The following is a 26,526-nucleotide window of genomic DNA, read 5'->3' on the forward strand; positions in this document are numbered from 1 at the left end:
CTTGAGTGAAGGTTCTCCAGCTTATGATACAAAGTATTTGTAAAAATAAAAATAAATATGATTGTACAGGGATTTTGGGGAAACCAACAGGTTGCTTGTTTTGACGGATGTTTGGAAGAAATGACTAAGTGAAATGCTTAAGTTCATAGGCCTCTTGTTTGTCCAACACGGGCATTGTGAAACTTCACTGGCTGAAGCTGCACTGGAATGAGGACATCTACAGTGGTTTGCCTCCACCAGGAACAATGCTGTGAATCTGCTTCATAGCAGTGCTGGTGCTTCTCAAAGTGGCAGTCCTGTACAATGTAGACCAGCTGCCACAAGTAATGCACCGGTACATCAATCAAGTGCGAAGCCCTCACAGCCACATTAGGCAGTATTTGCATGTAGCTTCCCGAGAAGAGTTCAATAAAAAGAGATATTTAACCTTCGTGGCACACCAGCTCAAATTTTGTCACCCTCTGCAAAATGTGCCAACCATAAACCACAAAAAGTTGACAAATGCACGAAATGAGTTGTGCTATGAGCAAAAGAAGACCGGGCTTAAAAATAATGTTTCTAGCAATTTGGCAAAGTTACGAGAATGGCAAGCCTTCACAATGAACCACACAACACATTGGTTCCTGGTATTTGGCCGCACTGCATTTTATTGGTGTAGTCGGGAGAATAGCAATTTCCAACTCTCAACAACCACCCCATCTTGATACATCAAGGCAACTGCTGCAGACATACAACAGATCCGAAGGCATGTCGCCTAGCACACATTACAATAGATGCTGTCAAGAGAGTGCAAGAAGTGGCCGATTCCATGCCAAGTTACTTAAGACAATGCCATGTTTCGGACACCATCACATACAGAGAACTTTTGCTCAGATAACCACAGCTGTGTTACCCCCGCAAGGGTCAAGTGTTGTTGTATATGACAAACTCTTTAATCCATGCCAGGCCTGTTCACACATCAATCTGTTGCTTTAATTCTAAAGGCTGAAAACTAGAGAGGCAAAAAATTGCAGTCACACATTTGTGGTTCTCCACCTTCCGCCACTGCAAATCATGCGTCCAAAATCACTCTGAATGCTTTCCAAATAATAACATATCAGCAAATGCAAGGGTGACAATACTCCACAACAAGATTAAATACATTGCAAGCAAGATATTTTAAACTTAAATGGAGCACGCTCTAAACCAGTAGGAGTGAGAGTGTCCATTTGGTCACACCAGTTACAGCTCACTGCACTACTGAGGTAGCGGCGGAATCCAACTGGTGGAGGAAACTCGTACGTCGGCCCAGAGTATTTCTTGCCTCTGTAAATGTAAATAAAAGAGTAATACAGCAATTACATTTAGTTTGCATAAATTCAGCAAACTCACTCACAGTAGAATATGATTTGAGTAAAGCAAGTGAGAGTGCCTGCCGCAGAAGGAAAAAGGCAGTAACGAGACTGGCAGTCAATGCTAGCACAAATACAAATATTTAGCACACTTGCAAAACACTGAAATAGCAAACAAAGAGACTAAGTTAAATCACGTGTGCAGTAAGTGCGGAATATGCTGCGGCTTGCATGGAATTGTAATCAAGAGTGCTTATAGCAGCAACTGCCAAGCTCTTTGACAGGATTACGAGGTACAGTCTTTGTCAAAAGTGTAGAGCCCAGGGGGTCTGCTTCTGGGCCAGTTCCTGCGGCTTGTAATGAATTTCCGGTATTCCAACTTTGTTGATGGCAAGATGTTTTGTCCTACCCCCTTCAGTGGGAAAGGCCTCAACTAATTCTACATCAGTGCCACTATACGGCTCAGAAGCGGACCCCCCGGGCTCTACACTTTTGACAAAGGCTGTACATGCAACGGTGCCTCACTCCCCTCAACAAAACGTACCACCTCAGGTTAATTATTGCTTTGTTTTCAAATAAGCTGTCAATGGCCTTGATAGCAGCTTGAAGCCAAGCACTGCCCACTATTTATGGAGGCATTGTTTCTGCTATCATTCCCAGTTTTCTCAAAGTGATGACGCTGTTGGAGCAAGCAAAAGATATATATTAGGGAACTCTGCGGTATCGACATGCATCTGAAGTGTTAAATCTATATAAATAAGCTCAGCGAGTTCTACCAATGCAGTTATTTTCGTAGTAAAAGGGCAGATACTCTCATGGGCAAGAACCTATGATAGCCGAAAAGTCACCCTCATTGCTGCATGCATCGATGTGAGTACTCGACAGTGGAACGTGTGAGCATACAAGCACAATAAATTCGTGCGGGTATATGCCCGTATCTTGTAGCAATTTTATGCTGAGCAGTAGGCTCGTTTCACTCCGGGGCTCATTTCGCACTGGGCCAGTTTACATTTATACTATCTCTCAGCTAGCCAGCAACTCCCCTTCTTTAGCACTTCGTCGACACTGTAAAGAAGCTGACCTCTTGCACTGCAGCACCACGTATGGGCCGCATAGATAAATACCTTACGACAGTTTTTTGACAGAAGCACGACCGTTTCTATGGGCCCAGCCACTCTATCTGCTGAAGTTGCGAGGAAGACAATAAAACCTCCTGATCATAAACCAGCGCGTTCACGCTGGCGCACCACACCAAAATGCCTGCTACTGCACAAACAAACTAGGCCACAAACGAAGAATTTCAAAAAAAAAAAAAAGCAAATTACAAACTTCCGTGACTCTCGACTCACAAATAGTTTCACATCATCTGTAAGTCGCCGCGTACGTCCCAATACCCCAGTGCACCCCGAAGACAACAGCGACCGGCGACCGATCGGTGCACAGCAGCAGGTATGCAACGGTTGTTTCAAGCGCGAAGAAACGGGATCGACGCATTTATGCAGTCTCCACATGCCTTCGCCCGGAGACTGTCGCGTGATTACGCCGCGTCAGTAATTGTGACTACCGCATAGCTGCACTGCCGTGTAAAAACTCGTTAAAAAATCTGCAAGACTGTAGCAGAACGCCGACAGAGCTCGCGGGCATGTACGAAACACCATCACTCGCGTACGACTCACCGTAGTCGGAGGCTGCAGACAGGCCAGCGACAGGACCGAAGGCTACGCTGTTGAATTTAGGGCAACAATCCACAAACCGAATCAGATTTTCACCGAATTTGCATCTATCGGGATGATGCCCCGCAAACTACAACAAGCCGACGCATGAAAAGCGACCTAGGGCTCGCAAGGTGCGAGCACCCGTTGCCCGAAAAGCGCGCCAGCTTTTGCTCTGGTGCGGTGGCTCGAAGCTTATTTGCAGAAAAAAGCAAATACTAAAAGTTGTTTGACGTCACATCCGTCGAGAGAATCAATGCATCCTCCTTTCCACTTTGGTTCTGGGCGCGCATGCGCAGTTCACGGAGCCGGCTCTCTGCAAGTTCAGGTTTCGCCTTCCCCTGGCGGCGCCAAGCTATCCCCCGGCCTGGTGCTCGGCTCTTCTGGGGTGAAATGCTTGGGAAAAGGGGTCACGGCCCAAATAGTTGCGCCGATGTGGCAGTGATTCGTTCCGCCATCGGACAACAATAAGTCCGCCTTGCGCGGCAACAGCCCATTATGTGGCCCTTTTTTTTTTGGCCGAGGCTAGAGTCACGCCCGTGGCAGCAGTCGACCCCACACACGTTTCACCTGCTGCCACGCACGGAAATACGTCACACTCACGTGACCCGTGCATGATGACGTCAGTGGATGCGCGCTTCCGTTAAAATGGCGCTCTGCAGCCGAGTGGCGTTTCATCTGTGTGAAATTTGCTCGTTGTCATAGCTTTAAAGGCGTTAATTTTGTTGCGGCGGTGTTAATGATTGCTATTGGTACGCATGAGCTATTCTGTGTTGTGAGTTGTGCGGTAAAGGCGAAGTGTTGCACGCGCGCAGCGAGAAAAAGTCAATTGCTGCGTTCCTGTCTCGTGTAAGATACTACATATTTTGGCGGCGAGGATGTTAGCTTAATCCAAGACCTCGGCGTAGACTGCTGACCGTCCATCATGAGCTTTTCAGGTCTTCAGCCGCCTCCGCCCTTCCGTGGGAGTAATGGAGGCTGGCGTTCCACAACTATCGGGTCTTGAATATTTGGGGGCTGGGATTTAAAAAATTCCTATGCAAAATCTACTACCCCATTCGAGCTGAAATAACGTTCACAAAGTAGCAAAAGATAGTCTACGTTATCTGATAAGTGATTCAACATCGGTACTTGCCTAGATTTTCCGAAATCGAGAAAAAACTGCTCTCGGCGGCGTGCACAATTTTTGCAGAAGAGAGTCGAAAAGCTATTTTAACATGACGCGCCATCTGTCGGGCAGCGAGGCAAGCGCGCCAACGGCCGGGATGGAACTTGTCTCACTGTTCGACAGATGGCGCATCATGTTAAAATAGCTTTTCGAACTGTCTTCTGCGAAAATTGTGCACGCCACCGAGAGCAGTTTTTTCTCGATTTCGAGAAATCTAGGCAAGTACCGATGTTGACTCACTTATCAGATAACGTAGACGATATTTTGCTACTTTGTGAACGTTATTTCAGCTCGAATGGTGTAGTAGATTTTGCATAGGAATGTTTTAAATCCCAGCCCCCAAATATTCAAAACCCTGTACATGCTGGCGTCTGGTGCCTCCACTAAATACCTCCACACTTCTGCTAACCGGAGAGGGCTATCCTGCCAGCGAATTTTCTACACATTGTCGCCGTCGTCCCCTTCAGCGCCTACCGCTGCTGCCTCACACTCCGGTGACGATGCTATCTTTATACTGGCGACGCATTACAAATCTTCCGTAAATGTGATCGCCGCACGCCACCGTTTTCACTGCGGAGTACAAACTGCCGGAGAGATAGCATATGAGTACATCGCTGCCCTTCGCAGCCTTGTCGGCGACTGCGGTTTTGGGAGCTTCGCGGACATCATCAGGGACCAGCTGGTGAAGACCATTAGTCACTATTTCAGTGAACGCCATCTCCTTCTTGACTCTGTCGCGCTAGACAGTGCCAGCAAGCTTCCTGTGAAGCAAAGCAGCTGTCAGAAGAGGTCGCACCAGTACAGCGCGTGGGATGCGAGTGCACATCAGAACGGGTCCTTCAGGGGTCTTGCATCAAATGCAGTTGCCACCTATGTAAATCTTCATCTGCACTTCCGGAGTGTTCGTGCTATCGCTGCGGTTCTCCTGCCCACTTGGCGAACGACTCTACATGGCAAGCTCGCAAACGAAAGTGTCGTCGGTGCGGCGAAGTGGGCTATTTGGAATCTGTGTGCAAGTCGTCTGATCGTTCCAGTGAAGTGCAGAAAGTCGAAGATGATTCTTCCAGCAGTGCTGCTATTGTTCAGGTCTCTACTGTTCCTCTGCAACCTGTTGCTTTGCCAGGCAAGCTTTGGGATAAGCCTGCTATTGACATCGTGGGGCGTTTCGACCAAGCTCCTAGTAACTGTCGCTTTGCAATAACACTCTGACTACTATTACAGTAAATGGCCAGAGGCTTCTTTCACAACTGCCACAGTTCAAGAATTGCCTCTAGGTACATTTGTTCACGAGGATTACCCCGAGGAAATAGTGTCGGATCATGGACCACAATTCTCATCCTAGGGGTATACGTAACTGCTACTCCTCAGTTTATGACCCTATAGGGTTTTCAGGGCATATGTTCAGATGGCTCAGAGAGCAACGTGACCTACGTCCGCTATTATAACTCTGTGTCTACCACTGTGCGCCACATTCCACGACAGGAATCGCACTAGCCATCCTAGTTCATGGCCAGATGCCTTGCATAAGACTTAACGTTGTGTGCCTGCCCGGATCAGTGCTTCTCGACTGATCGTACAAGAGCGCTGAAGCTCTGTTGCCAGTGGCTAGAGCAGAAGCAAGCCAAATATAAGCTTTATGCAGACCAGCAGAGTGGAACCAAGCACTATGACTTTCAGATTGGCGACTATGTGCGAGTTTGCAAGCAGATTGTGCGAGGCAAGCTGGCTGCTCGGTTCCAGAGCCTCGAAGAGTTGTGGAGCGAATTGAACCAGTCTCACACCTGCTGGATGATGGGCGAGTGTGGCACTCGTCCAAATTATGAGCTGTTAGAAAAGCAGTTGTTCAGCGCCAACCTCCGCCTTCGGCTCTGATGGCTCTCCCCGCTAACATTTTGTTGCCCACTGACTGCACCCGAGTGTCAACCAGTCCACGTACCAGAAACGCAGACCAGAGTCCAACTTCGCATAACCCCAATAATGCAGATGTTAGCCCGGGAACTTCCTCATTTCTGGCTTTGCCCGACACAGAACCGACAGACCCCCCTCAACCAAAGTGTGCCTCAACAGCAGCAACTACTACTCCTCTTCCTTCTCTCCGCAGAAGTAAATGTGAAAAGAAGCTTCCCGCAAGGTTTAAAAGACTGTGATGTATTAGAGGATATTAGCAAGGCTTTTTTTTTTTAAGTGCGGTGGAAATATGATAAAGACGGTGTTGTTGCACATGTGTACGCAAGAAAACGAAGTGAAATACAGAACGGCTGGAGAGTAGTCAATTGCTGCGTTGCTGTCTTGTCTACGCTACAAGTTGCATTATGTTTCTTTGGTTCGAACCCGGGTGCTCCAGAACAGTAGTTGGTTATGTAAAGTATTGCTCAATTCAGGTATAGGCATTTGGTAGGAATGAGCCAGTCTTTTGCATATATTACATAGCCCTTCTGGCCTTTTGTGCATATCGTCGCGCGCAAGATAAAGGGATGTTCCTTACTTTTGCTCACCTTCAAATAGTGTGTCGTGTGGTGGCTGCATGGTGACTAGGACAGTGAATTATGTTGACCAATATTTTTCATTTCGCAGTCACGATTTTGTACGAGCAGACAGAAATAGCTAAAGATGTTTGCACGGGGCAAATGACATCTATGTTCTCATTTACCAACTCACTTGACCGGTTAGGTTACGGCATTGCCAAGAGCAAGCCTTTGGCGTAAATTGCTTACTTCGCCATTCTCCTGTGAGACCAGAACAAGTACACAGCTAATGTAAGCCAGACCACTCAACTTCTACACACAAACGATCGTTATAGGCAGGCACTGCATTGTGTATCCAAGATGATGAGGGAACCATATCTGGTAGACTACCAGTAGGCCTGTTCCTTGGCTGGAGTTGCAGAGGCGCTCTATTCAGCGCACCTACTGGAGGAGTTGTCGAGTCTCCCCATTTTGGGCTGGAACTGACCTGCGACGCTATTTATTAGGACGACTTTCCACCAACAAGGTTATCTGCTTTTACTTCAGGTTTCCATGAAAATAATTAAATAGTGCTCCTTTGTTAAGGCGCGACACTGATCAGCTCCCTTTTTAACAGTGATCGGACGTTCCAAGAGCCTAAATGGGGAATGTTGCATACACATGCAGTTAAATTACTTAGCATTTACTAAACATGTTTATTCAGTCATATTTTTTTACCTACTATGTCTAAATATTAAAACATCCTCGCAGTCAGTGGAATTACATTTTTTAATCAATAGCTTTACGGGTTGAATTCATGATCGAACGGGACGAAAAGCACAACAGCTGTATACATTCCAGACTAACTTGGGCTATGAGCGACACTGTAGGGGAGGGCTCTGGATCATTTCGATCACCTTTAACTTCTTTAAGAGGTACTGACTGTGCATAGTACACGGGTGCTATGCGTTCTGCATCAATTCAAACACGGCTGCCACGGCTCAAACCACTGTACCCTGATTCAGTGGTTGAACATCTTAACCACCGAGTCACTGTGGCGGGGTAAAAGTAAAAAAATAGGTATATAAACCTTGACTTTTTTCTTGGCACACACTATAGTTTATTTCATCCATGTCTCTGCTGTAACACCCTAAGTTTACTTCACTTGACAATAATGAATCAAAAGCCAAGACATTTGTGTTTGGTGCATGATAGCCACAGTTGCTTATGCGCCATAAAACCCCATATAGATGGACATTGAAATTCTGCATATGGAGCTGCAACTTTATACCCAAGCTCTAAGGCCATCTTAGCCCATGCAGTGCTCAGGGCACTGCTGCCACCCAGTCAAGTGATCTTGCAACTTTAGTGACAGGTTGCAAAGCTTGAACAGTTATTGTGCACTCCTAATGCACTGTATGCAATGACTATGGCGAAGGAAGGCGAGAGACGATGGCAGGCGGGCACCATCTACAAAGCTATCCGATAGCCCCTTTCGGGCCCTGACAGAAAGAACACGTTCATATAATGCCTCCTTCCTGGTAAGCATGTGAAGCTCTCATTGTTACAATTGTTTTTTTTTTTCTTTTGAATTATGTTTATGAAGAGCAGTACTCTCCCCCATGTTTTCTTTGTGCCACCCCACTGAGAGTACCATAATGGCAGACCCTGATTCTCTGCAAGAGCAAAGAGTAGAGTTGCCTGGCACTTCCTATGATTTTGTTACTCTTCAAAAATGCTTTCTTTTGTCGCAATGCCCAGTCTACTACTCTCTTGGCTTTGGTATCTGTGACAGCACCTTTTGCATGACATTGTGGCCCATAAGGCTTGACAGCAGTAGTCAATAAGCCAAGCACAGATTCCTCGTGAACTTTTACTAAAGCTTTCTTAGCACACTTGTTGCATGCAGGTTACCTGCATGGTTGGTCAAAGGACCCCATGCCTTGGGGTGTGCAGTTAAGCTGCACAATGGGGAACCTGTGAAGCTGCCAAAGTTTCTCAGGGAAGCAGACAAGACCCATCCTCACCTTACATACATCTTGAGCTTTGGGCTATTTGTGCCTCATAAAAGAGTCAAAAGATTGTGACCTATTATATACATTCTGCTTCATAAAGTGCTTTTAAATGGCACCTTCGTTTCTTAACAAAGATAGGACTTTCCAATAACCAAGAAAAAGCAAAAAAATTATGTCGAATTCAGATTTACTACAAAAGCATGGGGTAAATAAAAGTGTGAGGTATGTCTGATGCCGAGGCCTTTGTCTTCAACTATTTGAGGATGCCTCTTGCAGTTGGCAGGCGACATGAACAGGTGACTCCTGTGACGTCACAAGACCGCATGTCACGGTTGAATCGGCAAGTGCTGCTAACTTTAGCTTCGCCATTGTGATGGGAGGGTGAGATCAGAATCGCCTTCTAGGACTCTTGAGTCCCAGGCTAGACATGCTACCCTATGTCAGACAAGCACATTCATACGGCTTGGTTTAAGTTGGGCTTTATGTCACTCCTGGCAGCTTGAGCAGCACACATTACGGCCTACCTCACAGCATGCCTCTGGCAGGTGGCATGCCTTGCCACTTTTCGACTGTTTCTGTGACGTCATCTGTCTTAAATTTACCTGCTTTTGTGTTTGCTTGCATTAAATGTGCGTGTGACATCAGCAGCGACATATGTTCTCATGTGGTTTAACCAAGTAAACTGTCCTGATCTTCAATCTGCTTTAAAATAGCAGGCCTGGTCCTTTGTGGCAGTTGTCAAATGCCGAGAAACTTGCGCCAAGCGATACAAGGAACAGCAGGCAAGAAGATACAAAGTCATCTACATACACCTTATATCACTTATATCAAAATAAACTACGCCAAACTAGTGTTCTTGCTTGCTTTATTAAATTTCCCACATTAAACATTTTTTTCAGGTCTATATAACAGCAAAAGAGCAGCATTTCTTCGTTACAGTACAGATCTAAGTATGACCATTTTTGCATTAACTACACTTACATTGAATACTTGGGCTCACAAAAAGACTGAGGTAGACCCTAAGTTCCATGCCGCGGCGACCCCTTTTGTGATGAGTAAACCAAGGCGCCCTTGGGTTGTGCGATGTCAGTGCACGTTATAAAACCCAGGTGGCTGAAATTTCTGGACTATTCTACTATGCTTTGAGACGTTAAACCGATTAACTAAAGAAGTAAACCCCAAGTGATCTTTCTTTACCCACACAGGAGTAGCACATTATACGGCTGAAAAGAAAGTTAACTGAATCACAGAAAATGTGAGCGCATACAGCTGTAGGTATAATAATCTACTGGTAGTAAAGTTACTGCCAGCTGGTTCTTAAAAGGACATGCATGTGTATGCATACTGCTATGACAGGAAGCACACTTCTAAGCAGTAATAATTTTTTTTTAGTGCCTAAAGCTTTGAATAAACATGTGCATGTCTTTTGAGTGTCCTGCGTACGCTGACGAGCGTGCATACTACGAACATAGCATAGAAAAGCTCTCCTCAGTGCCTTTAACAATGGGCATTGTTTTAGGTCTCTTAGCCTGCCCTAGGCAACAGAGACTCGCAACGAACTTTTTATTTACGTATTTGAAAGACATTGGACTTTTAGACAAACTAAGTTCACCTTGAATGTCACACTGTGGCATTTTTCACGCTGTGAACTATATAAGCACATTTATCGGACTATGCATTTCATCATTTCATTTTATACCATTACTCCACGATGCACCTTAGAACACACTTAATGGCTGCATTTTATCTCCCTCTTAATTTCTTTTAATCTCCTCAGGATTCTTTTTCCATCTTTACCTCCCGAATTCCCCTTCCTACACAGAGTAGCATGTCAGAGAAATTTAAACGGCTAAAATCTCTGTTCTTCATTAAAGGGTCTCTCTCTCTCTGTGCATGTCTTTTGACCTTGTGGCCAGCAGGCACCACCACAACACTTTGAACTCGCACAGAGAACATACTTTTGTCAGCATAAAGGAATTTTTCAAGCTCATAAGACTTTTAGAATAAAAACAACCAAAGTAATATATATGTCTCTTTGTGTGCATTCTTGTGACAACGTACCAGGCACATGGACTCTTGCGAAATTGCTGCACCTACTGTCCAGTAACCAAACATTTAAACACCCAGCACAGCAATCCTGTTTTGATCTGTATTTTTGCATGTTTTCGAAATAGCGCAAGTGCACTGGTCCACAGTCAAGAGATGTGTAAGAATGCCCTTCCCAGTTGAATTGAGGCCTTTTGTAGTTAGAGTCAGCACCTGTGACTCAAGTCCCAACATCAACTACAGTTGATGTCATGACACATAAGCCAAGGTGGGGCTCATTTCTAGAAGAGTCAGTATTTTCGTCCACATGGGCATGCCTGCTACGAGCAATGATGAATATGTTTTGAAAATGCCCAAATATTGCAGACAAGAAAAGCATACTCTGCAAAGTCAGCATTAACCGTGCCCATGACATGGACGAGCAGGGTCATGTGTTTCTAGTGAAAGTAGCAAAGGACAATTAAGCTCGGCTCAGTGACTACTTTTATTTCTTGAAGTACTGGGGAAGGTGGAGAGGTTCTGGGTGAAAACAGAACATATATGAGGCAACATAAGCAGAAGTTCTTTTAAACTGATGAAGAGAGTATTAAGTTCTTTTGGACAGCAATAGAAAATGAATTGACTGGTTCTGTTCAGAATTTGTGGCAGTAGCACAGCACAAAAGGGTAAACAAGGATCAATATATTTCTAGCGTCATCCTACAAAAGGGTAAACAAGGATCAATATATTTCTAGCGTCATCCTGACATTTCAACAATTCATTTGGCATCCTGGACAGTATGACGAAATATTTACAGCTATATGAGAAAAGTTAACCTTTGTTTATATTTTACGAATTAACAGTTAACTAAAATGTAAGCATGTAAAACAAGGCAGAACATGAAGTCCCGGCGGCCCATGACATGAACTAAAATACAGTGATGATCATCTGCCCTGGTGCTTCTCTGCAGTGTACAGGTACAGAGGGGCGAAGCATACACAACAAACGGTGTGCTAGCATACAGGCAGGCTGTGCCTAAAACAGCTGAAAGCAACAACGATGCACTTACATATGAGGGCCAGTTCTCGGGAAAGCAACATAAAAAAAAAAAAAAAAGATACTGCAACAGCGAGTAGCTATACGGGTAGCTACCGCACCAAATTAGCATGTACTACGTACTACTTTAAGTACAGCACTGCACACTTGGAGAAGACGCGACCGAAAGGGCTGTAAGCAACTCGCACTGTACACAAACCTCGCAGGTACACACACTGTCCCGCTTGTATCCCAACGACGTGAAGAAACCGGGAGCACAAATGATTGAAGTATCTACGCGCAAATTTTACGATAAATGACTGATGCAATAAATCCACTGTGAATTCTTTTTATATAACTTTCAGTAATGCTAAGAGAGCCTTACCAAAACAGTCAATGCGGGAAGTGTTCTCAATGTGGTAATATGGTCCCTGGAAAGAGACACGACACTATAGAGGCTAGCACACTACAGTGGTTAGAACACTACTACAACGACACATCTCTTCGCCGCCATTTGTAATACGTCCCGCAGTGAAAGTAGCTTGCAGAAGTGCCGCACTGTACCAATTGTTGACAAAAAAAGAAAGCAACCGCAAATGAAAATATTGCACTTAAAAATTAAATTTCATACTCTATAAAGTTCCGCATAGATGGTGTGTTTTAGTTTTTGCCTTTCAATTCTGTTATACCATCCATGGCTGCAGCTGAGATGGCAGACGACGCGGCCTGGGAGACACGAGAACACCATACACGAGATAGTATACAACTTCGAGTGTCTCAGAGAATTGCAGTGAACAGGACATCCGACCTAACGACGCCGAAGCGTAGCTATATATTATCCGTAGAGCTTCCGTGTAAGCAATTCTAGGTTATATGAAATGCGAATCACACTAGGGTCGCGGTAGTGCGCGCGGCCTGTTATCATATGTGCCACATATTACAAGTGAGACATATATGTACCACAGAAAGAACAGGGTGCTCGCATTTGGGCGTAACAGCTGGTTGAATATATTACGAAACGAGCTGTGGTGATCATGCAAAATAGTAATAAAAAACTAAAATCATTATTTAATGCATGTGGGTTGAACTATAGTCACGCGGCACATATTATATCTGCTGAATTTTTCAGCGCTGGAAAATATTTACTTACTGCCCCATCTCAATGATTTTCCAGGTACGCTGTTTTTGAAAGAGAGAAAAAAAAAAAAAAAAAAAGGAACACTGTAGTATGATGGAATGCAAGGACGTTTTCAGTATACAAACAGGAGGCTTCTCTGCATGTCAACCTATGTTGCTGTAAAGCCCACGCATTATGATATTTTTTTACAAAAAAGTACCCGATATCCTCTTCACTGGCTGTGATGCTGCATCGTGGGCGGAAGCAGGCAAAGCAGTGATAAGAATTGGTTAATGTGATAAAAAAGATCCATGTTGAAAATTTATAACTTTTGCTACAAATATATTCTACAATTTAGCTGAAAGGACGGGATAGCTGCACATATATTGGTCATGTTAATGTAAATTGCTTGCCCGCAGAGTGAACCGCATGCAAAGGTGATGACAAGACCTGTTTCCGCTCATAGATACATGCTTCATCTATGCCAATAAACAATGAACAAGAAGCAAATCAGCAATTGCCAAATAATTCTTCAGCTGGTAGCAACATTAGAATAATAAAACTATTCTGTAAGTTGTATTACTGTTTGTGTTACATAAGTAATTATCTGATCTTTTCAATGTTACAATTATTATGTTGTTATAAATTATCAAAGAATATCATATTATGTTGTATTATAAACATTATTTAACATTACAAAGCAAAATCCCTTTGATATAGTCTTCTCTACATTGTTATGCACGTTTTCAATAATGACTATAAAACAATAAAAAAATACTTGAAGCAGTGCATTGCAGAATTTTCCCCCTGTCTCTTACCGCGAATACATTTTAAACTAACAGTACTTTGCAACTAAATCTCATAAATTCTGCCTGCAACAAAGCGCATGCACAGATATAGTATTTTGTTAGAAAGGTTTGCTTACTACCCATTCATCACTACCCCATGGGGCGCCCTTTTTTTTTCTATTTACATAAACAATAAAACAGAGGGCTCCGGCTACTCATTTTCACCCACTCATATGAATCACCTGGTCTGACATTAAGCAATTACGTTAACATATCTACATAATATCGCACAAACACAATCAGTACACTAGCATATAAAACCAAGTACTATACAGCACCTCTTAATTATGGCCTGGTTATTATATGCTTGGCTCCATGCATGGTATCGACGCGAGTGCACCGAGTTGTATATGTTGTTTAGTGTTGTGCAGGATCATATATATGTCACTATATGACTTGTTGGAGTCACTCTAGCTAAAAAGTGTTTAGCTGTTTGACTGAAGATGTAAATTTTCCATCTGGAAACAAAGATACATTCCAGATGGATAGGTAGTTCAATAATCGAGCCTGAAAACTATGTCATTCTGGCAGGAATATGGTTTCTAGCTGGAAAGAAGTGATTTCCCGTTCAAAAGCCCAGCTGTAATTCAAATTATTTTAATTCAATTCATCTAATTTATGCTGAACATTTCATTTATGAACTCTCGGACAAAAAGCTGCAGAGACAGTTTAGGACGAGGCAAGGGAGGCTGCAGTGACAGAATTATCAAAAGTTCAAACAAGAAGTTTCTAACGAAGAAATTCAGCCTTTTCTGAGTGCATGCATATAAATGAAAGATGAACCAAAGTACCGCCAATATGCAACGTTACTATTCCTAAAATAACATAGCAAAATGCACACGAAATTCCTGTTTATAGGTTCAGTGAACAAGGTACCATGCATTGCACAGTAAAATAGAAAACACAGGTCCCTCTAGAAATATTGAACGTCACTCACATGGTTGATATTGGAAAAATACAGTTTATTTAGTAGAACCAGCACTGTACAAGTTAAAAGACTAAAGGAGGTAATTAGTTTGGCAATTCAAACCATCCCTTTTTCACAGGTACAAAATATTAAAACAATGTTGCCCCTGATTGGGTTAATAAATTGCTGACATTTTTCGTCATCAAAGTGCAAATGATAAAAAGATGATAATAATAAATTATAAAGAAATAATATAGATAGACAATTTGATGCTGAATGATTAGCTCTGTTGAAGCTTGACAGTACATTGTTTATGAAACAAACGGCTTTTTTTTTTCTAGAGGCAGAAGTGCACTGATGTCTTTTTTTTTTAGTAGTTGCCTTCCATACCAGCGTGCAATAGTTAAGGTGGGAACAGAATATGACATGGTAAACTTGATACTGAGTCTGAAAGAGGGCATACCTACAGCACAGGACAGTTTTTTGGATACCTGCTCAATATGACTATCCCATGTCAGCTGACTTGAGAATATACACCTAGGATTTTATGGTGTATCACAACGTTTATTTCATGACTTCTTAATTTTAAATTGAGGCTTGGGGAAACATGTTTGTTTTTAGGTGCAAATAAAATTTATTTGATTTGGGTTTCATCAATTTTTAGGCTGTTTATTTGGTAGTTCAAGTAGTTTTTACAGTGCACGCTGTTAGCCATTTCAAACATATCAAGTTTATTAGTTGAGCTAAAAGACAAACTTAAGTTGATGCATGAGATCATTTATGTATAAATTAGATTTAAGAACAGCCCAAGAATGCTGCCTTGTGGAACATATATGTGCAAATCTGTCTAACTGGCTTAAGGAACAAATTTCCAGTTCATCCCAGTTGGATAACAATGGATCCCCAACTGTAATTCAACTGCGATTAACTGGAAATTTGTTCCTTAAACCAGTTAGACCAGTTAAGGTTTTCACCTGGCATAGCAAATTAGAATAATATATCCATTGATGTGAGTGTACCGAGTTCAGCCGGTCAGATATGATTGCAAAAGAGCATGGGCACTATAACAATCTGATTTATTAAGAGTTACATGGCATAATAAATAAAACAAAAATGCCAAAAGTGAATATGTCAACCTTAATGTTGTAACCATAAAAGGGCGGATCGACCTGCCCTTTTGAAAGCCATGCCAAGATTTTGATAAAATATTGTGCTTGACTATGTTGAGGTGGCTTAGAATAACCTTTTCAAGGCCCTTGGAAAATATTCTTTCATCTTTTATATATGACCAAAACTTTTCCTCATTTCATGTCATTTAGAAAACTTCCAGATGAAATAAGCAACTAGAGGTTGAAAATTCTGTCTGGTAAATTCTGTAAACATGTAGTGCTAACAAATGTCAACGTCGAACTAGTGTACCACAAGAAAGTATGATACACTTACGACTCATCTGTGCGATGGCAAAGAGGGAGTTATAGTGGCCCCAGTAAAAAAAAAACATTGGAACCCCCTGGAATATCAATCGGTACTGACGCACTCAATTTTTTTCCAATTGGAATTTTCCTTTCAAGTGAACAGCCCAATTGGGCTCAATGGGTTCCAGTTGGAATTCATAGGAACCCACTGGAAAGTCTATTTGGAACACTTGATTCCATTTGAAAATCTCATTCCAGTTGGTTCCAATTTGATAGGTCAATTGGATCCTGCAACTACTTGTGCAAAGTAGTCTATAGAGTGCCATCTGTGCATAACTATAGTATTAATCAGTTCATATATGTTCCAAATGATTACTCGGTTAGATGAATCTTTACCAACTGGTTAGCCCACTTTATCAAACCCATTACATACAGTGAGACAATTACCATCTGAGTACAATTGGTCTTGCCAACTGCACTGGGTGTATCCATGGGAACATTTCCATATTTCACAAAGAAAACAAACACAATATTCAAAATAACAACGATCAGCAGTAAACTTCTGGAAGACAGAAAACTGGACGAGATGGTTTGGATATATGACTATCAGTAGCTTAACCTGTAAAACACAATTCTTCCTCTTACTATCGCTGCGCCTACAAAATTAAATGAAATAACTACACTCGAATGGCAAGACTGGCCCCAGCATGAGAGTAGGAAGAAGTATGTTTGCTGGGTGTATGGAATCTTGTGTTATATGCATCTGTGAAACTGTACAGTATTGCATTTCTTATGCAAGACGTATGCTTGCCTGTACTCCTTGATATCCATCAAGCATGTTTCCATGCAAATTGTAAGTCAATCTACCTTTTGTTCCATTCGGTATGTTCCGTTGGACCCATTGTATGCAATGAGTGTGACCCATTGTATATACATACCATTGGCACATCCCATTGGACCCACTGAGTGCAATTGGTCTCACCCATTGGCTGCAAAGGGTTAAGTGTCAAAAAACACCATTGGTTCCAGTTGGAAAATTAAATGGCTACAGTTGAAAATATCCAATTGGTCTTTTTTGACTGAGCTCGTATAATGCAGGCCCTGAAAGCATTGATTCAGGTTGAATAAGTACTAGTACTAGAACCCCTTTATAGTAAAGTCACTCGGACCAGCAAATTTATTTACTATATCTGCTTATCAGAGCTGCTGATCCTAGTGGTAAAGAGTTTAAAAAACTTTGCTTTTGCGATTCTATAGGTATATTTTAATTCATGGGAAGTACGTCGGCACGGCCAGACGCACTTCAAATTTTTGTCAAAAATGTATTTACTATAAAAGTGAAAAAATTACAGTCGTCTGCGGAAGACGAACTGGGACTTGAGTTTTCCTTAAATGTAACCGTGAGCTGTTTGCTGTAGCAAGTTCTATGCTCAATTCAGTTCAATTGGCTAGCCATAATTGGTCTGTACATCAGATGTCAGTTTATTTTCAAGGTGAAGTTAGCAAGCAGGAGATATATATGGCTTGTTTCTCTTCATTGGTACTTGAAGCAACCACAGTACCAACAGTCTTATATTTTAATTAATATTTCCAAGTGCTGTACTGGAAGCTTCACTTTCAGAAGACTGCAAATATAAATAAAGTAATTGCAGTACTCAAAAGCAGTAGATATTACTGCTTCATGTCTCCTTATCCATAAAATGAATGAATGAATAATTAATTAATTAATTAATTAATTAAGTAAATAATTAATGAACATTATATATTTTACACTTGACCACAACAGCTTGCAGTTGGTAATGTTCACGCCATAAACATTTGCACCTGTCTCTCCTCCCCCTCCCCCCTTTTCACCCATGACGGCAAGTGTAGGCCCCACTGTGCCTATAGCTGACACAACAGTGAGTGCTGCTGAGCACTTTCAACTAGTTTTGAATTTCAACCACCTTGCACTATCTGTCCCTTCGACGGACCCTCGACGCCTCACGTACCTTAAATTCTGCGTGGAGAATATATGGTTGTAACTCAGCGACCGCAGACGAAAAAGCTACCACTCTGTAGCTTGAAAGTGAGTGACCCAGTGCAAAAGCAACATAAACAACAAAATGGCATACAAGGGAGCTTGCAAACAAAGCTAACGAATTACACGGCAATACGTATATATATATATATATATATATATATATATATATATATATATATATATATATATATATATATATATAATGGAATAATAATGTTGGTGTACATCAACCATACTCACAACAAAATGCAACTTTAGTGCCCTCAGAAATGGGGAAAAGAAATCATTTACCCAGGAAGTATATTTATTTACCAATTAAATGAGGCAATGAGAACTACTTTAGCGCCTGCAGTGTCTTGCATAATTTATTCTTAAGGGTGGCAGAACCAATTTATCAGTGCATCGGGTGAAGATATATTTCTCTTTTGGTTTTAATTTAGAGAAGGACACAAGAAAAGCAGCTGCTGTGGGAGAAGAGAACCTCAGATAATATACTAGCTGGTATTTAGAGAGGACATTAATGCAAATAATCTTATATTTAAGAAAACAAATCTGCTGTTATGAGCTGTATAACTGTCCCCGACAATTAATCTAATTACTTTCTTTTGAAGCATTAGTAACTTATTAATGTTAGTGCTTGATGTGGTGGCCCAGACCAAATGGCAATAGTTAAGATAAGATTCGAATATTGTGTTGTAGATTATCAACTTTAGATTTGGATAAAATTCTGAGACATCTGCAAAGGACGCCAACAGACTGTGGCACTCTCTTTGCAATGTATGTAATCTGTTCTGTTCCTTCCGTATGTGCATCAAAAATGATGCCCAACGATTTAAAGCTGTAGATAATTTCTATTCTGTTATTAATTTTTAAGGTAAATAAAATGGGCATTGATGAAGTTACTTTAAAGTTTAAAAGTCAAAAGAGATGTCTTACTATTGACAATTTTAACAAGTCCATTTGATCTTAACCGTGACAAAAGAACAATGTTTCCTCTTTTTAATAGGTTACTTATATATGGACGAATCAGTAAGAAAAAGCTTTTATCATCAGCATACAAAACATATATAACGTCGAAAGCAAGTTTATATAACTATATCATTAAGCATTAAAAAGAAACAAACCCAGAAGGCTACCCTGGGAAGCTCCACATTGTATAGCTCTTAAACTATAGCAGAATACCATCAATACAGACAGCCTACTCAGATACGATCGAAAAAGAATAAGAAGGGAGCCGCGGATGCTGTACCTTTCAAGTTTATTAAGCAATATTTTATGATTGAGGAGACAAGTGCTTTACTAAAGTCTAAAAACATACTTATAATGTTGTATTCTTACATTCAGTACCCTGAAAAATAATTTCTTTTTGCAGCAGCAGAGCAGATTCAGTGGACCGTCGTTTGCAAAAGCCGAACTGACTGTCATTAATATTAAGAGTGTTTTTTGAAGAGTTCTCAGTTTTTTTAACTATAACTAGAGCTTTTGAAGAATCGGATAGAATGGATATTGGTCTATAGTTAGATATTTCTTTCTTATCTCCTCCCTTAAAGATTATTGAAACATTGGCAGACAGGAATGAACAGCTCAGAAATGATGAAGACACAATTCGTGATTCGTTTTCTTAAAGGAATGACCAGACAAATGAGTGCTCATCTTGTCGTTTGTTGCTATATGTGCCCCTATCCATTTTTGTGTGCTGTCATCCCTTCATGCAACACAAACATGTTCAATCTACTGCATTAATGAGCTTCATTTCTTGTCATATGGAACACAAAATTTGTTCTCAAATTGCTTCATATCTTCACATTAACACATTCTGGCGGTTGAGCTGACTGCTGTGTGAGCCACTATAGCATCAGGGTCTTTGCTATATCAGTTGTTGGTGATGACATGGTCCTGAAGATGCTGTCTAGTAGCTGAGTGGGCACTTAATGAACATGTCTTGTTGCTTAATGAAAAAAAAAAACACTCTGAAATAGCTTCCATCTCTCCCTTATCATGTCTTCATGCAATTTTTTTCAGTTACAAAATTTTTTACATCTAGTGGAAGTATACTTTGAAGAACGAGGATGTGGCTACGAATACAACCAAGTTTGATTTCAAGTGAAAATCAAAGCCTTGCATGAACATGACGTCACATTTTGCTATTTCTGTCTTTTAAAAGGCAATAAATGATAAATGCGAGCGGCAGTCAAGTGCTGCAAAACTACACATGCTGCACCTTCACTTCTTGCCACCGCTGCCTCATGCTTTCTGCTGCACAGTGATGGGAATGTTCGCCCGTTTCTTCCCCTTAACTATTTCTTGGTACACTTTTACTCTCCTTTACTCTCTGAACGGATCGCGCCGCTTCCTTTCCATGTTTGTAGACAGCTTTTTCCTTTTTTATCCTACGCGCTGCGTGCTTTCCCTCACGACGCCAAGGCTTTTGTAAAGTAGGCTTCTTCTGAATACTGCTAAGTCTGGTGGTAAAGCCATTTGAAAGGACACTCGATGTTATTTTTGTCGTGAAATACAAATATATATATATATATATATATATATATATATATATATATATATATATATATATATATATATATATATATATATATATATATATATATATATATATATATATATATATATATATATCTTTTCCTCGTGATTTTAGGTAGTACGCGGGCGGCGATGTCATATCTTGGGAGTCGTCGCCGCGGCCAGGCCCACTTTACAATAACCAATTTTTACCAAAATTATCTTTACATAAAGGGGGAAAAAAGTACAGCTGTCTATGGAAGATGAACTGGGACTTCAGTTTCACTTTACTATATCCGAGTTTATTACAACGGGGTTCTACTGTAGTTATATGCTGCATCAAGTGGTGAACAAAGCTCAGTGTTTCTAAATGCATCCATGAGTTACCAATTAATACTATCGATATTATCATATACATTCTGTCAGAATCAGTAAAACTGTATGCTGCAGAACATGCATGGTACAGCTAGTGAAGTGAAACTGCAGTTCCATTTTGCCGCCTATAGATAACTTCAGTTTTTTTTTTTTTTCATTTGATGTGCGTATGTCTATATACTATCCACATGGTAAGTATAAGTATTTAAATAGCGCTCCAACCTGATGGCTCAGTGATTGGGTGCTCGACTGCTCTATTGAAGAATATGGGATCGATTCACGGCTGTGGAGACTGCTTGGAGGTGTCCATGTGCTATGAGATGTCAGTGCACAAGTGGTAAAAATTTATGAAGCCCTCCACTACAGCATGTCGCATAGCTTGAGCCGCTCTAGGATGTTAAAGCTCATCCCAGACGAAAAAAAAAAAACACTCATTTCCTGCTGGATTATGGAACCGTGTACCGAAATTATCCAACTGGAAAACTGTGATTTCTGGCTGGGAAAAAGCAATTCCAGCTGGAATGACATCTATTTCCTGCTAGATTATGGAACCAGAAATCATGCATGCCCAGCTGGAATTTTGAGATTTCCAGCTGGAAAATTTACACCTCCAGTCAAGCCTCTATCTGGAATATCATTTTTTTTTTCCAGCTGGAAAATATGGCCGTCCAGCTAGATTTGGATTGGTAAAACGTTTATTCGGGGCCTGCAGTAGAACGCGCGCTCGCGCGCGCGCGCTCCGGACGGGGCCTACGTCGTCCTCTGGGCACCGGCCGTGCGGCCTGGTTCCCCGCTCGCCGTTGCCGGCTCGCTGGTTCCCTGCCGGGCAAGCGCCTTGATGACCTGCTGGACGGCCCAGAGTTGCTCCTCTTGATTGTCGCTCCCTGCGGCTGCTTCCAGTCGCGGCGGGATCCTCCCAGACTTAGCTTCCTGGTACTGGGTACAATTCCACAGCATGTGTGCGAAGCTGGCAGTCTCCGTTCGGCAGACTCTGCATTTGTCTGTCGGGTGCGTCTCGGGATACATTCTATGTATCAGCAACGGACTGGGGAGTGAGCCCGTCTGTAGTCAGCTGGAAATGTGCTTTTCCAGCTAAAATGGGTACGTTTGAACAAAGTCTACTAGGTGTCTATTTTCATGGGGGATAACCGACCTAAACCTAGTTACTAAGGGCAATTTTAGTACACTCAAATTAATGTGCTTGATATGTGCGCCATCTTAAATGTGTGTCAAATTCAGCAGCCTATGAAAACAGCTTGTATTAAATATATGTGGGTACAATGCAGATGTTTTAAACATTAAATATCTCAGTTTCTCTTAAAATGTTCAACACAGCATGCCTCTCCAGGGCATGTAAGTTTCAAGTTACATATCATTAGCATAATCGCATTCACTATACAGCTAGGACAAAGGCATCTATAGTTTTTCTCCAACTAACCCTCTCCAGTGTAAACTGCTTTATCCCTACAAGCTATCTACTTCACCAGCCCACCTGGCTATCTGGGTCCCCTTGTTACATATATCTTTTCCTGGAATTCATTCCTTTACAACTAACTGTTGGATATCTTGCCTTTGAGCTCCTGCTGGTTCACTAATCCACTAGGCTCTCTTCCTACCTTTGCTGCTGTCTTAGATTCAATTTCAAGCCTTTTTGAAGTTTATATCTCATCAATGGTCACAAGCAAGGTATCATATACTTGCTCTTGGAGGCATATCGATTACCAGCTACTAGCCCCGATTTCAGTGGGAATATACTTGCCAGATGCACTACACTAGCATTACAATAAAGGTGCAATTCACAATAGCCCACATTATTATTTTAGATACATGAAAAGATTATCACTTAAAGTCATGGGGGTGTCATTGTGTCTGAGAACCCTCATCAGTTTTTACGAGAGGTCTGAGACCCCCCGCACTTGAATATATCCGGTGTCCAGCACTGCACGAATATGAAGCAGGTGCATTCGTTTGGCAAAGGCCTTTATTGCCTCATCGTTGTCGTCAGCCAAAGTATCACACTTTTGCGGCAGCTCTGATCGGTCGAGACAGGATGACGTTATGGAGGTCTCGACCAATCACAGAGCACCACCACAGTATGCGCGAATGCGTGGCTTATATGGCCATATGGCAATCAATGACTGTTTACTAATCAATTAATGGCTAACTGCAAATAAATGACTTATTATTTATTTCATTACTAATTACACATGAATGCCTAATTAATTCATAATTACTAATTAATGCCACACACCTGGTAAAATCAACCACACAACAGTAAATGTAGAACAACTGCAAAGATACAAGGAGCGCGATCTTGTCACTGCGCTGCCAAGCAGAATGAACTGAATAAATGCACTTGCAGAATGTGAAAGAGTAGTCACTCGCTTTACTTGTAGCAGCACTCATCGCTACATGCGCAACAGTCGCGTAGCAGAATGCAGCACTCAGGCTTTCGCCTTTCATCACTTTAGTCGCCAAAGTGTTCTTTCAGTGGCAATCAGAGAATGCTTATGATTGTTAGAAAATTTTGCAGCAAGTTTTTGTAAGAATTATTACTTAATTTTAGTAAGAATTAGAATTTTCTAAAACCTGTGATGAAGAAAACAAAAGTTAGTCCCTTTACATAGAGGCTGGAACTAATTAAGGTATTTTCACATGCCATCTCTTCGGTATTGCCGGTTCGCACTGTGTTTTGGTACTAGCTGAGCAAATTGTCAATATGCTCACGCAATATTATTCAGATGATGCACTTGTCACCAGACAAACCAAGCTGGTAGCTCTTACAATATTTTTTGCTAATTTTCATTGCGTTCACTTGAAGTGTAAAAATTATAGCATATATATTTTTTACACATTTAACGTGCAATTAAGATTGTACTTTCTATATAAAGTGCTTTAAAGAAATATTCCATATGTTACAAGTGCTGACACTTTGTTGTTTCACTATAAGCTGCTTTACATCACAGATCATCGATCATGCTGGCAGAGTGCAGGGATCACTTTTTCAGGTGCATGTCATAAAATGATCACAAAAACCTCCTTAATATATATATATATATATATATATATATATATATATATATTTATATATATATATATATATATATATATATATATATATATATATATATATATATATATATATATGTATATATAATTTCTCCCATTTAAATAGAAACATGTGCAAAGGCCGCCAGCCTTTTCTCTCACCCTCTTAGTTCCTCCTCAACAATTGCGCTCAAATTTCTAGAGTCTCTCTGATAGAGCCAGACTTTAAGCACTGAAAATAATTCATTCATTTCAAAATTACTTTTACTAAAGTGACTCACTGCTGTTTCTATACTTCATACTATGTACTCCCGGTACGATGCCAAGAAAACAGTAATGACATGCAGCAAGCCTGTCCCACAGTGATGGATAAGCAAAAAAAGACAGAATTGAGTAGAACTACATGTTCAAGGCCTCAGACCTGCCCTGTGTCTCCGGATCACAACCATTCTCTAAGCAGAAGGTATACATGTAAGGCGTTGAGGGTCCATCGAAGTGACAGATGGTGCAAAATGGTAGAAGGTCAAAACTAGTTGAAAGTGTGCAGTAGCACTCACTGTTGCATACTGGCTATAGGCACAGTGGTGCCTGGTTACACTTGCCATCACGGGCAAACAAGGGGTTTGGGGGAAGAGACTGGCGGAAATGTTAACGGCGTGTTTGACCACGATTGTTTTTGTTGCCATTGTCTTATATTTTTAATAGCCTGTTCTGTAGGAAAAGGGGGGGGAATAGTCTTACTGGATAGAATTAGGCAGGAAGATGAAAGAATGTGCTCTAGTGTTTGGAGAGGTTTTGTTCACAAGCTTTACTTAGTTTATATACGGATGAAATCCAGACAGTAATGAGAAGGAATTTGCTCTGCGGAAGTAATGGTAATGTCATTACTTTTTGGGAGCAGTATTTAGCAATTTCATTATATTTTTAAGGCTTAGCAAGTAATTGGTAATGTAATTTAATTGCTTTTGAACAGTAACTTTGCCAAGTGTGCTGCCAATTTACCCCAGGATAAAAGACACCAAGTGTCTGTTAGGAATGAAATAGATTAAGTCATGCCAGCTGGACTTGTGAATGTAATCAGGTAGCTCAAATGGTTTCTCTACTTCTGATTGGCACTTACTTCGGAACATTCAATTGGAAGGCCCTGTTGAACATTCAATAAAAAAATGTTACAACTTAAACTGCTGTGTAGTTTGCATAATTTCTATAACCACATAAGTTGTGATTAAACGAAGTAACTCTGACTCCCGAAGATCTGCCACTGAATGCAAGAGGAGGGTCCAATGTACGAGGCTAAGCCCCAACAAAGAAAAGATCGTGTCAACTCTTTGGGTATATATAGTGTTCCTATGGTCTATGTGTCATATGAATGCATGCTCGCCTGTCGCCCGCTTGGAGCTGCCATTTCAGGTCAGTGCCAGCAAAATAAGCATTAAAACTGGAAGCCTTAGCTGAACTGCCTAATTGGAATGTTCAATTTATTCAAACTGGTGCTTCGAGTCTGTGCCAAAAGCATATTTAGAAATTTTGCAACTGCAAACCTCAATTGAAAATCATTTTTTTTCTTAACTGGGCCAGTGTCTCGATGAAAAACATACCATACTGCCCATATCGCAACTTTCACATAATAACAAGTCAAAAGACGATGCCACTGCACTGACTTGAACAAATCTCTGAAAGATGGAAACTATAGAAGTATGGGTGGGGAGGCTCCACGAAAACTGCTGAGTTAATTCAGATACAGGGCACACTCAGTACAACTGCACCTTCCAAAAACAGGAGTTTGCATTATGTACCGTTTTTTCTGACTTACACTGCTGAGCCATAATGCAAACCCAGTTCGCGGTCATACATATATAGTTTCATATAAGTACCAAAGGCAACCAAAGCAACCTCGAATATTCACCAGCTGTTGCTGCCTGCAGTTTCTTTCTGACAAGCGATATTAACCGGCCATACAGCCTGTATTTCCTGTTTCTATCAGATACATTAAACACTGAATTATTAATTGCGAACACGTAGCCTAGCTGACCGCAAAAAGGAATTCGGAGGTAAATAAATCCAGTGCCATAACGTACAGCCTTAGAGCTATGGAACAGAACACTGCACCAACTGCGTATTTGAAGGCGGAATACTTTCGGCAGAACAACGAGATAAGCAGCCCACGGGGAGCCTAATTCCCTTGCGTCGAATGAAGCGCACAATGCACAGCCGAACCCGAAGCCCAGAGCGAAGCTAGAAATTGCACTACACGAGAAAAACTTCGTCTGCAACTGTACGTCACAATCAAGCGCGTCCAAACTCCGTGCTTGATTGTAGCAACCAAGCGCGGATTTCTGAAATCCTCCTTGCTAATTCAGAGATTAGCAAGGAGATTAGCGAGGAGGATTTGATATATGAGTACGCGAAACGCTTCGACTGAAATAGGTACAAGTGCGCGACCAACGCCATGACCAACGCGCCAACGCCGCCAATACCTACATAAGTTAAAATTATTAGGAAAATGAACAATAACTTATTTTAAGCCACAATTTTAAGTTATAAAT

The 26,526-nt window shown here is 41.4% G+C and overlaps 2 long non-coding RNA genes across 2 annotated transcripts in view; both read right to left on the reverse strand.

Annotated features, from left to right (window-relative positions):
• The window catches only part of LOC146210123 (uncharacterized), a 374,427-nt gene that overhangs the window by 313,404 nt on the left and 34,497 nt on the right, over nucleotides 1–26,526 (reverse strand). The gene's annotated exons all lie outside the window — the stretch shown is intronic.
• Nucleotides 621–3,234, reverse strand: LOC146210137 (uncharacterized). Its single transcript, XR_014708318.1, has 2 exons — nucleotides 3,008–3,234; nucleotides 621–1,305 (listed from the first exon to the last, which is right to left on the reverse strand). It is a non-coding gene; the product is annotated as an uncharacterized LOC146210137 (long non-coding RNA).

Source organism: Amblyomma maculatum, chromosome 1, assembly GCF_055883805.1.
Source record: "Amblyomma maculatum isolate TAMU_Amacu chromosome 1, ASM5588380v1, whole genome shotgun sequence".
Taxonomy (NCBI): domain Eukaryota; kingdom Metazoa; phylum Arthropoda; class Arachnida; order Ixodida; family Ixodidae; genus Amblyomma; species Amblyomma maculatum.